We start from the raw sequence: 20,010 nt of genomic DNA on the forward strand, positions 1-20,010 counted from the left end.
TAGAAGCAGCTCACAGTCACTGGGACCTCACACTGTGGTCAGCACTCACTCAATGTCCTTGGATATTTGGATGCCTCCTTCCAATACCAGACATGTCTCCTGTGAACTCTTCAGACCAGATCCCCAAGAAGAAATCTCTCAATCAGTTCCAGCAAAGTTCAGTAGAATCGGCACCCCGGCTGATGCAGCTAGGACCTCGATGAGCAAAGAAAGAAGTACAGCTGGATTGCCCCGAGGGGCAGTGGCCCTTCAGGCTGGAATATCCTCCTCCAGGACAAGAACCCCTCTGCTCTAGGCCTCAGACCATTTATGCACCTTCCCAGCCACCTTCTGGGCACCCTCCCCCAGGATTGGCTGGGATCACCTACATTTTCAGGCTGCTTATTTGACTCTCCCAGTCCTCTAGACTGCAGAACCCTCCAGAAGGCAGGAGAAGCAGTCAAACCTGCAACCAATGAGACACAGAACAGCCCATAATAATCACAAGCTGCTCAACTGACTACAGTAGAGCTAAAGAACTAAATCTACCCAACCTGGCAAGCGACCAACCAGGAGGGTGCCGGAACTATACTGACCAAAGGCTCATCGAGGGACTACTCCGACTAATGAGACAAAACACAAATCTCTGAGAAAAGGACAAACGTTCACCTGAGATGCTGCAATGACTGCAACTGAAAACAAACAAAAACACGGGCCTATGGTCAGGATATGGTGATCCAGCCCCAAATGTGTCCTCAGATATACATAACTCCCGTAAAACCACAAATATCTGGCCTGCAGTCTCATTCATAGTGCCTAAGGGCTGCAATGAAACCTCAGACGTCCACCATATGGTTCCACAATGTGAACATTTACAAGAGTTCTGGTCCCGAGTTCCGGGGTTTATAAAAGATACCATTCCCTACACGACTATCCAATGACCCGTCTGCTGGAAATTAGGGAGGAGTTTCAACTCGGCTGACACTACAGAAGAATTCTACAAGAACTCTTCTTTCATGGCCCCACTGACCAACCCTCTTCATTCATGGCCCCACTGACCAACCCTCTTCATTCATGGCCCCACTGACTAACCCTCTTCTTTCATGGCCCCACTGACTAACCCTCTTCTTTCATGGCCCCACTGACCAACCCTCTTCATTCATGGCCCCACTGACCAACCCTCTTCATTCATGGCCCCACTGACCAACCCTCTTCTTTCATGGCCCCACTGACCAACCCTCTTCATTCATGGCCCCACTGACCAACCCTCTTCATTCATGACCCCACTGACCAACCCTCTTCATTCATGGCCCCACTGACCAACCCTCTTCTTTCATGGCCCCACTGACCAACCCTCTTCTTTCTTGGCCCCACTGACCAACCCTCTTCATTCATGGCCCCACTGACCAACCCTCTTCTTTCTTGGCCCCACTGACCAACCCCCTTCTTTCATGGCCCCACTGACCAACCTTCTTCTTTCATGGCCCCACTGACCAACCCTCTTCATTCATGGCCCCACTGACCAACCCTCTTCTTTCATGGCCCCACTGACCAACCCTCTTCTTTCTTGGCCCCACTGACCAACCCTCTTCATTCATGGCCCCACTGACCAACCCCCTTCTTTCATGGCTCCACTGACCAACCCTCTTCTTTCATGGCCCCACTGACCAACCTTCTTCTTTCATGGCCCCACTGACCAACCTTCTCCTTTCATGGTCCCACTGACCAAACCTCTTCTTTCATGGCCCCACTGACCAACCCTCTTCTTTCATGGCCCCACTGACCAACCCTCTTCTTTCATGGCCCCACTGACCAACCCTCTTCTTTCATGGCCCCACTGACCAACCCTCGTCTTTCATGACCCCACTGACCAACCCTCTTCTTTCATGGCCCCACTGACCAACCCTCTTCTTTCATGGCCCCACTGACCAACCCTCTTCTTTCATGGCCCCACTGACTAACCCTCTTCTTTCATGGCCCCAACCCTGACCAACCCTCTTCTTTCTTGGCCCCACTGACCAACCCTCTTCATTCATGGCCCCACTGACCAACCCTCTTCATTCATGGCCCCACTGACCAACCCTCTTCTTTCATGGCCCCACTGACCAACCCTCTTCTTTCATGGCCCCACTGACTAACCCTCTTCTTTCATGGCCCCAACCCTGACCAACCCTCTTCTTTCTTGGCCCCACTGACCAACCCTCTTCATTCATGGCCCCACTGACCAACCCTCTTCATTCATGGCCCCACTGACCAAACCCTCTTCATTCATGGCCCCACTGACCAACCCTCTTCTTTCATGGCCCCACTGACCAACCTTCTCCTTTCATGGCCCCACTGACCAACCCTCTTCATTCATGGCCCCACTGACCAACCCTCTTCTTTCTTGGCCCCACTGACCAACCCTCTTCATTCATGGCCCCACTGACCAACCCTCTTCATTCATGGCCCCACTGACCAACCCTCTTCATTCATGGCCCCACTGACCAACCCTCTTCTTTCATGGCCCCACTGACCAACCCTCTTCTTTCATGGCCCCACTGACCAACCCTCTTCTTTCATGGCCCCACTGACTAACCCTCTTCTTTCATGGCCCCAACCCTGACCAACCCTCTTCTTTCTTGGCCCCACTGACCAACCCTCTTCATTCATGGCCCCACTGACCAACCCTCTTCATTCATGGCCCCACTGACCAACCCTCTTCTTTCATGGCCCCACTGACCAACCCTCTTCTTTCATGGCCCCACTGACCAACCCTCTTCTTTCTTGGCCCTACTGACCAACCCTCTTCATTCATGGCCCCACTGACCAACCCTCTTCATTCATGGCCCCACTGACCAACCCTCTTCATTCATGGCCCCACTGACCAACCCTCTTCTTTCATGGCCCCACTGACCAACCCTCTTCTTTCATGGCCCCACTGACTAACCCTCTTCTTTCATGGCCCCAACCCTGACCAACCCTCTTCTTTCTTGGCCTCACTGACCAACCCTCTTCATTCATGGCCCCACTGACCAACCCTCTTCATTCATGGCCCCACTGACCAACCCTCTTCTTTCATGGCCCCACTGACCAACCTTCTCCTTTCATGGCCCCACTGACCAACCCTCTTCATTCATGGCCCCACTGACCAACCCTCTTCTTTCTTGGCCCCACTGACCAACCCTCTTCATTCATGGCCCCACTGACCAACCCTCTTCATTCATGGCCCCACTGACCAACCCTCTTCTTTTATGGCCCCACTGACCAACCCTCTTCTTTCATGGCCCCACTGACCAACCCTCTTCTTTCATGGCCCCACTGACCAACCTTCTCCTTTCATGGCCCCACTGACCAACCCTCTTCATTCATGGCCCCACTGACCAACCCTCTTCTTTCTTGGCCCCACTGACCAACCCTCTTCATTCATGGCCCCACTGACCAACCCTCTTCATTCATGACCCCACTGACCAACCCTCTTCATTCATGGCCCCACTGACCAACCCTCTTCTTTCATGGCCCCGCTGACCAACCCTCGTCTTTCATGACCCCACTGACCAACCCTCTTCTTTCATGGCCCCACTGACCAACCCTCTTCTTTCATGGCCCCACTGACCAACCCTCTTCTTTCATGGCCCCACTGACCAACCCTCTTCTTTCATGGCCCCACTGACCAACCCTCTTCTTTCATGGCCCCAATGACCAACCCTCTTCTTTCATGGCCCCACTGATCAACCCTCTTCTTTCATGGCCCCACTGACCAACCCTCTTCTTTCATGGCCCCACTGACCAACCCTCTCCTTTCATGGCCCCACTGACCAACCCTCTTCTTTCATGGCCCCACTGACCAACCCTCTTCTTTCATGGCCCCACTGACCAACCCTCTTCTTTCATGGCCCCACTGACCAACCCTCTTCTTTCTTGGCCCCACTGACCAACCCTCTTCATTCATGGCCCCACTGACCAACCCTCTTCTTTCATGGCCCCACTGACCAACCCTCTTCTTTCATGGCCCCACTGACCAACCCTCTTCTTTCATGGCCCCACTGACCAACCCTCTTCTTTCATGGCCCCACTGAACAACCCTCGTCTTTCATGACCCCACTGACCAACCCTCTTCTTTCATGGCCCCACTGACCAACCCTCTTCTTTCATGGCCCCACTGACCAACCCTCTTCTTTTCATACAACAAAGTGACCTCAATCTACTTTCAAGGAAAGTACCGAATGTAACACAAAAGTGGCCCTAACTCTTCCACTGCCTTCCATAGGCCATCCAAATGTCACGTGCTGTAACTTCCTCTATAGCAAATAATGGATTCCAAGCAGAAGTGTCCATAGATCACCCAGAGGGGTCCCCCAATGTCCATAGATCACCCAGAGGGGTCCCTTAATGTCCATAGATCACCCAGAGGGGTCCCCCAATGTCCATAGATCACCCAGAGGGGTCCCCTAATGACCATAGATCGCCCAGAGGGGTCCCCCAATGTCCATAGATCACCCAGAGGGGTCCCCCAATGCCCATAGATCACCCAGTGGGGTCCCCCAATGTCCACAGATCACCGAGAGGGGTCCCTCCAATGTCCATAGAGTCAGTCAATGTCCATATATCACCCAGAGGGGTCCCCTAATGACCATAGATCGCCCAGAGGGGTCCCCCAATGTCCATAGATCACCCAGAGGGGTCCCCCAATGCCCATAGATCACCCAGTGGGTTCCCCCAATGTCCACAGATCACCAAGAGGGGTCCCTCCAATGTCCATAGAGTCAGTCAATGTCCATATATCACCCAGAGGGGTCCCCCCAATGTTCACAGATCACCCAGAAAGGAACCCCAATGTCCAAAGATCACCCAGAGGGGTCCCCCCAATGTCCATAGATCACACAGAGGGGGTCCCCAAATGTGCATAGATCACCCGTGGGGGGGGGGGGATATTAAAAAAAGGAAATGTTACAATTTCAGTGGCTCTGACTACAAATAACATCTGTATTTATTTCAGGCACTTATACAGCGACATCAATGTACACAGCACTTTACATATATATTGTACATTCCCATCAGGCCCCGCCCCCGAGGAGCGCACAATCTAAGGTCCCTAACTCACATTCATACATACACATACTAGGGACACTATAGACAGGGGCCAATCACCTCCCAGCATGTCTTTAGAGTGTGTGAGGAGACCGGAGGTCCCAGAGGAAAACCACGCAGGCACAGGGAGAAGATGCAAACTCCATGCAGATGGTTGGGATTTACACTGACAACCCCTGTACTGCTAGGCGGCAGTACTGACCTCTCAGTCACGGCGCTGTATACGTTGTTTCTGTATTTAGATGATCACAGAGCTGCATAAAGTCCTATTTGGGGCAGACAGGAGCAGGACGTGGTTGGTGTTGTGTTCAGTGGACTTCTGAGTGACTTCCATTCGGATCTTCCATCTTTCAGCAGGTCCTACACACCCCTGATGGATGCTAAAGGGTCCAGAGCAGTTCAGTGCCATGGCCGTCCTCTTCATGGAGGCGTCTGACCTACACGAGGGTCAATGGTGGAAGCAGATCTCCTCCCGAGAATGAGGGTCAAGGAGTCATCTGCTGGAGGACCCACCACCTCCCGCTTCTCCTACCGCTCTCCCAATGGGCTGAAGAGGCAATACAACCGGGACAGATTTTACCAAAATGTTCCAGTAAGTTGGAAATTCTCTGAGTGGAGATCGGCATTATGGAATTATAGGGGCCACTTCTGAATGGCCAGATCCCTACTGGGGCCAGAGCGGGATGTATGACCAACCTAAAGCCAAGGCATTTCTGGGGAGGAAGGATGGGTAGGTACGTCTGAGTCCGCTGCTGTCCATCTTACATTGCCCCGCCCCTCTACGGCTTGTTGGGTGAAGTATACTACAAAGTGCACAGTAATAAGAAGAAATGAAATAAAAATCTGAATACCTACTGTTGCCAGGTAACTGCATCCACCGATTTACCAGCAACTCTCATGAAACTGCAAAACAACAAAAAAAAAAAAAACATGAATTACCAAAAGATGCCGCCATTGTCCACCCTACAAATGACTTCTAATACCGAAACATGGGGCGTGTCACCTGGAGAGCAGGCTCCGCCCACTCATGGTCTGCAGGAACGGGAAACCTCACATGCATGTAAAAATACGATCGTTCTACAGTTACAGATCTACGGTACAGGCTGAATCTTCTATCCATGCTCATGCCCGACACCAGGGGTCTCCAAACCGCTGCCCAGGGGCCAGGTGGGGCCCTTTACTTGCCTTTATCTGGCCCTTGTGGCAATATTTATTCCACTGATATGAGGCAATGTTCCTCAGACTGACACCAATCACAGGGCACAATTCCTGCCACTGACACCATGACAGGCAACTATTCCTCCCACTGACACCAATGATGGGACACTATTCCTCCCACTGACACCAATGATGGGGCACTATTCCTCCCACTGACACCAATGATGGGGCACTATTCCTCCCACTGACACCAATGATGGGGCATTATTCCTCCCACTGACACCAATGATGGGGCACTATTCCTTCCACTGACACCAATGTTGGGGCATTATTCCTCCCACTGACACCAATGATGGGACACTATTCCTCCCACTGACACCAATGATGGGGCACTATTCCTTCCACTGACACCAATGATGGGGCACTATTCCTCCCACTGATACCAATGATGGGGCACTATTCCTCCCACTGACACCAATGATGGGGCACTATTCCTCCCACTGACACCAATGATGGGGCTCTATTCCTCCCACTGACACCAATGATGGGGCACAATTCCTGCCACTGACACCAATGATGGGGCACTATTCTTCCCACTGACACCAATGATGGGGCACTATTCCTCCCACTGATACCAATGATGGGTCACTATTCCTCCCACTGACACCAATGATGGGGCACTATTCCTCCCACTGACACCAATGATGGGACACTATTCCTCCCACTGACACCAATGATGGGGCACTATTCCTCTCACTGATACCAATGATGGGGCACTATTCCTCCCACTGACACCAACGATGGGGCACTATTCCTCCCACTGACACCAATGATGGGGCACTATTCCTCCCACTGACACCAATGATGGGGCAGTATTCCTCCCACTGACACCAATGATGGGACACTATTCCTCCCACTGACACCAATGATGGGGCACTATTCCTCTCACTGATACCAATGATGGGGCACTATTCCTCCCACTGACACCAACGATGGGGCACTATTCCTCCCACTGACACCAATGATGGGGCACTATTCCTCCCACTGACACCAATGATGGGGCAGTATTCCTCCCACTGACACCAATGATGGGGCACTATTCCTCCTACTGACACCAATGATGGCGCACTATTCCTCCCACTGACACCAATGATGGGGCACTATTCCTCCCACTGACACCAATGATGGGGCACTATTCCTCCCACTGACACCAATGATGGGGCAGTATTCCTCCCACTGACACCAATGATGGGGCACTATTCCTCCTACTGACACCAATGATGGGGCACTATTCCTCCCACCGACACCAATGACGGGGCACTATTCCTCCCACTGACACCAATGATGGGACACTATTCCTCCAATGACACCAATGATGGGGCACTATTCCTCCCACTGACACCAATGATGGGGCAGTATTCCTCCCACTGACACCAATGATGGGGCACTATTCCTCCTACTGACACCAATGATGGCGCACTATTCCTCCCACTGACACCAATGATGGGGCACTATTCCTCCCACTGACACCAATGATGGGGCACTATTCCTCCCACTGACACCAATGATGGGGCAGTATTCCTCCCACTGACACCAATGATGGGGCACTATTCCTCCTACTGACACCAATGATGGGGCACTATTCCTCCCACCGACACCAATGACGGGGCACTATTCCTCCCACTGACACCAATGATGGGACACTATTCCTCCCACTGACACCAATGATGGGACACTATTCCTCCCACTGACACCAATGATGGGGCACTATTCCTCCCACTGACACCAATGATGGGGCTCTATTCCTCCTACTGATACCAATGATGGGGCACTATTCCTCCCTCTGACACCAATGATGGAGCACTATTCCTCCCACTGACACCAATGATGGGGCACTATTCCTCCCACTGACACCAATGATGGGGCACTATTCCTCCCTCTGACACCAATGATGGGGCACTATTCCTCCTACTGATACCAATGATGGGGCACTATTCCTCCCACTGATACCAATGATGGGGCACTATTCCCTCCCACTGACACCAATGATGGGGCACTATTCCTCCCACTGACACCAATGATGGGGCACTATTCCCTCCCACTGACACCAATGATGGGGCACTATTCCCCCCCACTGACACCAATGATGGGACACTATTCCTCCCACTGACACCAATGATGGGGCACTATTCCTCCCACTGACACCAATGATGGGACACTATTCCTCCCACTGACATCAATGATGGGGCACTATTCCTCCCACTGACACCAATGATGGGGCACTATTCCCCCCCACTGACACCAATGATGGGACACTATTCCTCCCACTGACACCAATGATGGGGCACAATTCCTCCCACTGATACCAATGATGGGGCACTATTCCTCCCACTGACACCAATGATGGGGCGCCATTCCTCCCACTGACACCAATGATGGGACGCTATTCCTCCCACTGACACCAATGATGGGACACTATTCCTCCCACTGACACCAATGATGGGGCACTATTCCTCCCACTGACACCAATGATGGGGCACTATTCCTCTCACTGATACCAATGATGGGGCACTATTCCTCCCACTGACACCAATGATGGGGAACTATTCCTCCCACTGACACCAATGATGGGGCACTATTCCTCCCACTGACACCAATGATGGGGCGCTATTCCTCCCACTGACACCAATGATGGGGCGCTATTCCTCCCACTGACACCAATGATGGGGCACTATTCCTCCCACTGACACCAATGATGGGGAACTATTCCTCCCACTGACACCAATGATGGGGCACTATTCCTCCCACTGACACCAATGATGGGGCACTATTCCTCCCACTGACACCAATGATGGGGCATTATTCCTCCCACTGACACCAATGATGGGGCACTATTCCTCCCACTGACACCAATGATGGGGCATTATTCCTCCCACTGACACCAATGATGGGGCACTATTCCTCCCACTGACACCAATGATGGGGCACTATTCTTCCCAAAGCTACCACTTACACAGTTAGTCTGGCTGAAATAAAGATAAACGTCCATCCAGTTCAACCATTAAAAACAGCAACAACAAAAAAAAAAGAAGTTATAATCCTACATTCACAGTGGATCCAGAAGAAGGCAAAATCCCAGCAAAGCACGATCCAATCTCCTCCTGCAGGGGAAAAATTCCTTCCTGACCCCCCGAGAGGCAATCGGATATTCCCGGGATCACCTTTCCCTATAAATGTTATATCCAGTTATATTCTGTGTATCCAAGAAAGAATCCAGGACTTTCCTACAGCAATCCACTGAGCTGGCCACACCCACCTCTGGAGGGAGTCTATTCCACATTCTCACAGCTCTTACTGTGAAGAAACCTTTCCGTGTTTGGAGATGACATTTCTTTTCCTCCAGACGTAAAGAGCGCCCCCTTGTCCTCTGTGATGACCTCAGGGGGAATAACTACACCGAGTTCAGTATACGAACCACTGATGTATTTATACATGAAGATCATATCCCCCCCTTATGTATTATACATGGAGATCATATCCCCCCCTTATGTATTATACATGGAGATCATATCCCCCTTATGTATTATACATGGAGATCATATCCCCCCTTATGTATTATACATGGAGATCATATCCCCCCTTATGTATTATACATGGAGATCATATCCCCCCCTTATGTATTATACATGAAGATCATATCCCCCCTAATGTATTATACATGGAGATCATATCCCCCCTTATGTATTATACATGGAGATCATATCCCCCTTATGTATTATACATGGAGATCATATCCCCCCTTATGTATTATACATGGAGATCATATCCCCCCTTATGTATTATACATGGAGATCATATCCCCCCTTATGTATTATACATGGAGATCATATCCCCCTTATGTATTATACATGGAGATCATATCTCCCCCTTATGTATTATACATGGAGATCATATCCCCCCCTTATGTATTATACATGGAGATCATATCCCCCCCTTATGTATTATACATGGAGATCATATCCCCCTTATGTATTATACATGGAGATCATATCCCCCCTTATGTATTATACATGGAGATCATATCCCCCCTTATGTATTATACATGGAGATCATATCCCCCCTTATGTATTATACATGGAGATCATATCCCCCCTTATGTATTATACATGGAGATCATATCCCCCTTATGTATTATACATGGAGATCATATCCCCCCCTTATGTATTATACATGGAGATCATATCCCCCCTTATGTATTAGACATGGAGATCATATCCCCCTTATGTATTATACATGGAGATCATATCCCCCCTTATGTATTATACATGGAGATCATATCCCCCCTTATGTATTATACATGGAGATCATATCCCCCCCTTATGTATTATACATGGAGATCATATCCCCCCCTTATGTATTATACATGGAGATCATATCCCCCCTTATGTATTAGACATGGAGATCATCCCCCCCTAATGTATTATACATGGAGATCATATCCCACCCTTATGTATTATACACGGAGATCATATCCCCCTTATGTATTATACACGGAGATCATATCCCCCTTATGTATTATACATGGAGATCATATCCCCCCTTATGTATTATACATGGAGATCATATCCCCCTTATGTATTATACATGGAGATCATATCCCCCCCTTATGTATTATACATGGAGATCATATCCACCCCTCTGTCCAAGTATACCACGTCCACCACCCCTCTGTCCAAGTATACCACGTCCACAGCCACTCCTCTCTGTGGTCTTTTATTAAACTCTCCAGTATCTTCCCAACTATAGAAGTTACACTAACAGGTCTGTAATTACTTGGGGAAGATTTTGTCCCCTTTATAAATATTGGCCCCACATTGGCCTTCCACCAATCCAGTGGTACTATGCCAGTCATTAAAGAGTCCCTAAAACTGAGAAACAATGGCTGTGAGATGACAGAGCTGGATTCTGTAAGGCCCCGTGGGTGTATGCCATCCGGTCCACGGGCTTTATTCACCTTTATTTTATTTATTTCTGGATCATATCAACTGTGAGCCAATGTGGATCATCTGGGGGGTGTCAGTACCACCCCCCATTATGGACAAGAGCCCCCCCCATGCTCCTTTGTATACACAGAGCTGAAGAAGGGATTTCATACATTGTCCTTCTCTTTGTCCCCCCCCCAGATGGTTCTGTAAAGGGCCTACATGCTGGGACCGGACCTTTCTACTATTCATAGATTGGAGGAATGTTTTGGGGGGGTCCTGATATCTTTCTGTGGTTTGTTTTCAGTTTTTGTGCCTTTATTTCCTTTCTGCATCTTCTGTTCTATTCTCTGTAATGTGTAATCGATGATGGCGTTCCTTCATTGTTATCTGGAATAAAAGCTCTTTTCTTCTTATCTATGGCTTTTGTCACTTTGGCCGGAAGACACAGAGGTTGGATTTGTAGCCTTTTATACGTGGTGCCCACGGGGGTATATTCTGCAGTGTGGTCACATACAGGGGTGGACTGACAACTCATGGGGCCCCCGGGCAATAGGGGATCATGGGGCCCCTGTGTCCTTGCCCAAACTCAAAAAAGCCTATGAAAAAGGTACCAGTGTCATCTCATGGGGCCCCCTACTGACCCCGGGCCCTCGGGCAGTGCCCGAGTTTTCATATGGTCAGTCCGCCCCTGGTCACATACAGTCTTTATGAAGAACTCCCATTTCTGTGTTGTGTTCATCGATGCCAATATTCCCTCCAGACTAAGTCTTGCATCAGAGGGATCAGGGGGTTCAGAGGGATTGGGGGATCAGAGGGATCAGGGGGTTCAGAGGGATCGGGGGGATCAGGGAGATCAAAGGGATCAGGGGGTTCAGAGGGATTGGGGGATCAGAGGGATCGGGGGGGAATCAGAGGGATCAGGGGGTTCAGAGGGATCAGGGCGATCAGAGGGATCATTGGTTCAGAGGGATCGGTCGGATAAGAGGGATCAGGGGGTTCAGAGGCATTGGGGGATCAGAGGGATCGGGGGGTTCAGAGGCATTGGGGGATCAGAGGGATTGGGGGGGGAATCAGAGGGATCAGGGGGTTCAGAGGGATCGGGGGGATAAGAGGGATCAGGGGGATCGGGGTGCTGCAATATGAATGTATACTTGTGATGTGAGGACATGGTATGTACTATTATAACTCCTTACACTTTCTATTGGAAGACACAAACAGCTAAAAGCAAACCACGCCATACCAGCGCAACAAATCATTGTCCATCTATTTATATCTAATAAAACTTTCTACAGTTTGAAGACGTAGGATGGCTGGAGCACCCAGGCCCCATGCAGATGGCTGGAGCACCCAGGCCCCATGCAGATGGCTGGAGCACCCAGGCCCCATGCAGATGGCTGGAGCACCCAGGCCCCATGCAGATGGCTGGAGCACCCAGACCCCATGCAGATGGCTGGAGCACCCAGATCCCATGCAAATGGCTGGAGCACCCAGACCCCATCCAGATGGCTGGAGCACCTAGACCCCATCCAGATGGCCAGAGTACCCAAATCCTATCCAGGTGGCTGGAGCACCCAAATACCATCCAGATGGCTGGAGCACCCAGACCCCATCCAGATGACTGGAGCACCCAAATCCCATCCAGAAGGCTGGAGCACCCAGACCCCATCCAAATGGCTGCAGTACCCAAATCCCATCCAGATGTCTGGAGCACCCAGACCCCATCCAGATGACTGGAGCACCCAAATCCCATCCAGATGGCTGGAGCACCCAGACGCCATCCAAATGGCTGCAGTACCCAAATCCCATCCAGATGTCTGGAGCACCCAGACCCCATCCAGATGACTGGAGCACCCAAATCCCATCCAGATGGCTGGAGCACCCAGACCCCATCCAAATGGCTGCAGTACCCAAATCCCATCCAGATGTCTGGAGCACCCAGACCCCATCTAAATGGCTGCAGTACCCAAATCCCATCCAGATGTCTGGAGCACCCAGACCCCATCTAAATGGCTGCAGTACCCAAATCCCATCCAGATGTCTGGAGCACCCAGACCCCATCTAAATGGCTGCAGTACCCAAATCCCATCCAGATGTCTGGAGCACCCAGACCTCATCTAAATGGCTGCAGTACCCAAATCCCATCCAGATGTCTGGAGCACCCAGACCTCATCTAAATGGCTGCAGTACCCAAATCCCATCCAGATGTCTGGAGCACCCAGACCCCATCCAAATGGCTGGAGTATCCAAATCCCATCAAGATGGCTGGAGCACCCAGACCCCATGCAGATGGCTGGAGCACCTAGACCCCATCCAGATGGCTGGGGCACCCAGACCCCATCCAGATGGCTGGAGCACCCAGACCCCATCCAGATGGCTGGAGCACCCAGACCCCATCTACAGACATGCAGTGCCCTTGTATCGGGTGGCTTGGGTAAGGGTGACAATAAAATAGGGTTACTTACTTGTTACTGATGTTCTCCACAGATCTACTCTTTAGCACTTCCGTGGACCCGGTTAGGACTGATGCTGTACAATTTCAGCAGTGTAAGATTGGGAATGGACGTATGTGTCCGCCAGCATCAGCCCCTTGTCCCCAATCGCGTGGATCCCATGCCTTCAGTTTCACCTTTGACCGGCTGTTGGACCAAGGGGATCTGAAGATAAAGTGGAGTATGTTGGGTAAGTGCAGGTTTGTAGAGATGATCAATGCAGAGAACATCAGTCACAAGTCATTAGAGAATGGGAGAGCAACTGTATGTAGAGGAAAGATCACATCACAGCTTGTATGTCATTTATGGTGACATCTGCAAACAATTCAACACCTTCTATCATCTTCTGCCAGAAAAAAAGTGAAATATTCAGACAAGGGATGAGGGACGATGGAAAGGACAGACTTTTATTAGCTTTGTATGGAAATGTAAAAGGTAAGACACCCGTAGTGTCAGGACCCGGATCTGAACTCACCATTGCTGCGCCGCCCGGAATGTGGACAGCTCCCTGTCTGACCTCTTATCTTGCCTTGCCTCTAGTTTCTGGTGAAAATCCAAGTTCTCGCTCCTCCCATCAACTTCCTAATTAGGCCATGTCTCTGCACTTCCTGGTTGCCAGATTACTGTTCTCTCTAGCCATATCTCGCTCCTTATGTACCTGCAGCTGTCCTTATCTCCACTTCCACTTATTGCTGTCCTTTGGCTTGTTCCATGACTATGCTTACGCTTGATCCCAACCTGCAACCACTCGTTATCGACCTTTGGCTTGTTCCTTGACTACACTTCCACTTGATCCCAAACTGCAACCACTTCTTATCGACCTTTGGCTTGTTCCTTGACTACACTTCCGCTTGATCCCAACCTGTAACCACTCGTTACCGACCTTTGGCTTGTTCCTCAACTACGCTTCCGCTTGATCCCAACCTGCAACCACATGTTATCGACCTTTGGCTTGTTCCTTGACTACGCTTCCGCTTGATCCCAACCTGCAACCACTTGTTATCGACCTTTGGCTTGTTCCTTGACTACGCTTCCGCTTGATCCCAACCTGCAACCACTTGTTATCGACCTTTGGCTTGTTCCTTGACTACGCTTCCGCTTGATCCCAACCTGCAACCACTTGTTATCGACCTTTGGCTTGTTCCTTGACTACACTTCCGCTTGATCCCAACCTGCAACTACTTGTTATCGACCTTTGGCTTGTTCTTCGACTACGCTTCCGCTTGATCCAAACCTGCAACCACTTGTTATCGACCTTTGGCTTGTTCCTCAACTACGCTTCCGCTTGATCCCAACCTGCAACCACGTGTTATCGACCTTTGGCTTGTTCCTTGACTACGCTTCCGCTTGATCCCAACCTGCAACCACTTGTTATCGACCTTTGGCTTGTTGCTCAACTACACTTCTGCTTGATCCCAACCTGCAACCACATGTTATCGACCTTTGGCTTGTTCCTTGACTACGCTTCCGCTTGATCCCAACCTGTAACCACTCGTTACTGACCTTTGGCTTGTTCCTCAACTACTCTTCTGCTTGATCCAAACCTGCAACCACTTGTTACCGACTTTTGGCTCATTCCTCGACTATGTTTCTGCTTGATCCCAACCTACAACCGCTCGTTACCAAACTTTGGCTTGTTCCTCAACTACGCTTCTGCTTGATCCCAACCTGCAACCACTTGTTATCGACCTTTGGCTTGTTCCTCGACTACGCTTCCGCTTGATCCCAACCTACAACCACTTCATATCGACCTTTGGCTTGTTCCTTGACTACGCTTCCGCTTGATCCCAACCTGCAACCACTTGTTATCGACCTTTGGCTTGTACCTCAACAACGCTTCCGCTTGATCCCAGCCTACAACCACTTCTTATCGACCTTTGGCTTGTACCTCAACTAAGCTTCTGCTTGATCCAAACCTGCAACCACTTGTTACCGACTTTTGGCTCGTTCCTCGACTATGCTTCCGCTTGATCCCAACCTGCAACCACTCGTTACCGACCTTTGGTTTGTTCCTTAACTACGCTTCTGCTTGATCCCAACCTGCAACCACTTGTTATCGACCTTTGGCTTGTTCCTCGACTACGCTTCCGCTTGATCCCAACCTACAACCACTTCATATCGACCTTTGGCTTGTTCCTCAACTACGCTTCTGCTTGATCCCAACCTGCAACCACTCGTTACCGACCTTTGGCTTGTTCCTCAACTACGCTTCTGCTTGATCCCAACCTGCAACCACTTGTTATCGACCTTTGGCTTGTTCCTCGACTACGCTTCCGCTTGATCCCAACCTACAACCACTTCATATCGACCTTTGGCTTGTTCCTCAACTACGCTTCTGCTTGATCCCAACCTGTAACCACTCGTTACTGACCTTTGGCTTGTTCCTCAACTACGCTTCCGCTTGATCCCAACCTGCAACTACTTGTTATTGACCTTTGGCTTGTTCCTCAACTACGCTTCTGCTTGATCCCAACCTGCAACCACGTGTTATCGACCTTTGGCTTGTTTCTCAACTACGCTTCTGCTTGATCCCAACCTGCAACCACTTGTTATCGACCTTTGGCTTGTTTCTCAACAACGCTTCCACTTGATCCCAACCTGCAACCACTCGTTACCGACTTTTGGCTCGTTCCTCGACTATGCTTCCGCTTGATCCCAACCTACAACCACTCGGTACCAAACTTTGACTTGTTCCTTGACTGTGGTTCTGCATGATCCAAACCTGCAACCACTTGTTATCGACCTTTGGCTTGTTCTTCAACTACAATTCTACTTGATCCCAACCTGCAACAACTCATTACTGACTTTTGGCTTGTTCCTTGACTACACTTCCGCTTGATCCCAGCCTACAACCACTTCTTATCGACCTTTGGCTTGTTCCTCAACTACAATTCTACTTGATTCCAACCTGCAACCACTCATTACCGTACTTTGGCTTGTTCCTTGTCTACACGTCCGCTTGATCCCAACCTGCAACTACTCATTACCATCCTTTGACTTGTTCCTCAACTAGACTTGTGCTTGATGCCTACCTGCAACCACTTGTTACCCACCTTTGGCTTGTTCCTCAACTACGCTTCCGCCTGATCCCAACCTACAACCACTTGTTACCGATCTTTGATTTTTTACTGACATGTCTGTGTTGAGAGTCGCCCTTCTATTTATACTATTGACCATTGTCAAGACAGAAAGTGATGGAAAATCCAACATTTTACAGTTGTCACTAGAACTAGAGGAGAGGGGAAAATGAAGGGAAATTACCATAAAGGCACACAGACAGCCAAAAATACCCCAGCAGGGGTTCAAACCCTTCTCTACTCCAGCATTTCTCAACCAGGGCGCTGTGTCACCCTGGGGGTCATTTGGCTTCCCAGAGGTGCCGTGAACATGCGTCACAGTTTTCCCTGGAGCAGCATCATACACTGCCATGGAGCAGCATCATACACTGCCCTGAAGCAGCATCATACACTGCCATGGAGCAGCATCATTCACTACCATGGAGCAGCATCATACACTACCATGAAGCAGAATCATACACTACCATGAAGCAGCATCATACACTGCCCTGAAGCAGCATCATACACTGCCATGGAGCAGCATCATACACTGCCATGGAGCAGCATCATTCACTACCTTGGAGCAGCATCATACACTGCCATGAAGCAGCATCATACATTGCCCTGAAGCAGCATCATACACTGCCATGGAGCAGCATCATACACTGCCATGGAGCAGCTTCATACACTGCCATGGAGCAGCATCATACATTGCCATGGAGCAGCATCATACACTGCCATGGAGCAGCATCATAACTGCCATGGAGCAGCATCATACACTGTAATGGAGCAGCATCATACACTGCCATGGCGCAGCATCATACACTGCCATGGAGCAGCATCATACACTGCCATGGCGCAGCATCATACACTGCCATGGAGCAGCATCATACACTGCCATGGAGCAGCCAGCCACCAGCACCATAACAAACAATGAAGCTCTAGGGCCAGGACACACATTTTCCTGCCAGCTCCATGACAATGCTTACCTAGGACAGGGGGCAGGCAGGGCGGCCCCCAACATTCAGGAGGGTACAGATTGCACCTCTGTCCAGACTTGATCCACCTCCCACCCTTTGTCGTATAGCTGGAGTAAGGTAGAGCTCTGATGGGAACAGAGGACTCTGTAATGGGGGACCCTGATGTATAGGGGGGACTATGGTGTAAGGGGGGGATTCTGATGTTTAGGGGGGACTCTGGTGTACAGGGGGTTTATGGTGTAAGGGGGGATTCTGATGTATAGGAGGGGCTCTGGTGTACAGGGGGGTTTATGGTGTGAGAGGGATCCTGATGTATAGGAGGGGCTCTGATGTATAGGGGGGACTCTGATGGGAAGAGTGGGGTTTCTGATGTGATGAGAGGATCCTATGATGGGGGATGATGGGATGGTAGGACTTTGACATGATGGGGGATGTCTGACATGATGGATGGAGACTCTGATGTGATGGGGGGACTGTGACGTGATAGGTGGACCTCTGCTGTAAAGGACGGCTTCTGATGTGACGATAATTCCATCAAGGTGGCTGTGTGCAGCATCCTCCCCGGTCCCCATTAATGGCAGCATTGACGTCGGAGGGGGGGAGGGGGGCTGGAGATTCCGCAGTTTTTATGGGGATCTAAACATAGGTTGCCTGTTCAATGCCGTCCAATGAGACATGAAGATACAAAGTCTCCTCCCCCCAAAATCTGCGATATTGTGTATAGAGGAGAACCGATCCGAGGGCCCACGAGCATCGCCCACATACACCACCGACTTCCCTGATCGTTCGATCTGCGCTAGTCGCCGTCAATGTCTGTTCTCTGCGCGTCGCTCTCCATTCTCCTCTCTACAACCAAATCATGGCGACGAGTTGTTGTACGTTTTGGTGAGAAAAGTGGAAATTTCTCTATTTGCCATAATTTCTCCATTTGTAGTCATTTCTTTATTTTCTATTTCTGATAAATGTTCTGTTTGCTGCATTTTTTTCTTTTTGCAGTAATTTATTTGTGATATTTTCTATATTTGTGGTAATTTCTTTATTTTTGTAACAATTTCTCTATTTCTGGTATTTTCTCTATTAGCGATAATGTTTTCTATTTGTAATCATTTCTCTACTAGCAGTAATTTCTCCATTTGCAGGAATTTCTCTGTTTTCACCAATTTCTCTATTTCTCCTCACGTCTCCCCATGTCCCCCCAAGTCTCCCCACGTCTCCTCACGTCTCCCCATGTCTCCCTACATCTCCCCACGTCTCCTCACGTCCCCCCAAGTCTTCCCACGTCTCCTCACGTCTCCCCACGTCTTCCCACGTTTCCCCCCAAGTTTCCTCACGTCTCCCCACGTCTCCCCACATCTACTCACGTCCCCCCAAGTCTCCCCACGTCTCCTCACGTCTCCCCACATCTCCTCACGTCCCCCCAAGTCTCCCCACATCTCCTCACGTCTCCCCACGTCCCCCCAAGTCTCCCCACGTCTTCCAACGTCTCCTCACGTCTCCTCACGTCTCCCCATGTCTCCCCACGTCTCCTCACATCTCCCCATGTCTCCCCACGTCTTCCAACGTCTCCTCACATCTCCTCACATCTCCCCATGTCTCCCCACGTCTTCCAACGTCTCCTCACATCTCCTCACGTCTCCCCACATCTCCCCACGTCCCCCCAATTCTCCTCACGTCCCCCCAAGTCTCCCCACGTCTCCTCACGTCTCCCCACGTCCCCCCAAGTCTCCCCACGTCTCCTCACGTCTCCCCATGTCTCCCTACATCTCCCCATGTCTCCCCACGTCTTCCAACGTCTCCTCACATCTCCTCACGTCTCCCCACATCTCCCCACGTCCCCCCAATTCTCCTCACGTCCCCCCAAGTCTCCCCACGTCTCCTCACGTCTCCCCACGTCCCCCCAAGTCTCCCCACGTCTCCTCACGTCTCCCCATGTCTCCCTACATCTCCTCATGTCTCCCCACGTCCCCCCAAGTCTCCCCACGTCTTCCAACATCTCCTCACGTCTCCTCACGTCTCCCCACGTCTCCTCACATCTCCCCATGTCTTCCAACGTCTCCTCACGTCTCCTCACGTCTCCCCATGTCTCCCCACGTCTCCTCACATCTCCCCATGTCTCCCCATGTCTTCCAACGTCTCCTCACATCTCCTCACGTCTTCCCACATCTACCCACGTCCCCCCAAGTCTCCCCACGTCTTCCCATGTCTCCTCATGTCTCAGAACATCTCCTCACGTCTCCCCACACCTCCCCACATCTCCTCACGTCTCCCCACATCCCCCCAAGTCTCCTCACAT

At 50.5% G+C, this 20,010-nt stretch overlaps 1 pseudogene across 1 annotated transcript in view; it reads right to left on the reverse strand.

Moving 5' to 3' along the window:
• The window catches only part of LOC149435369 (inactive heparanase-2-like), a 279,818-nt pseudogene that overhangs the window by 37,764 nt on the left and 222,044 nt on the right, over positions 1–20,010 (reverse strand). The window contains exon 6 of the transcript XR_016308497.1: positions 5,905–5,952. The product of XR_016308497.1 is annotated as an inactive heparanase-2-like (transcript). The remainder of the gene's footprint in view (positions 1–5,904; positions 5,953–20,010) is intronic.

This window comes from Staurois parvus, unplaced genomic scaffold (genome assembly GCF_062004578.1).
Source record: "Staurois parvus isolate SC_StPar_1 unplaced genomic scaffold, SC_StPar_1.0 ptg001527l, whole genome shotgun sequence".
Lineage (NCBI taxonomy): Eukaryota > Metazoa > Chordata > Amphibia > Anura > Ranidae > Staurois > Staurois parvus.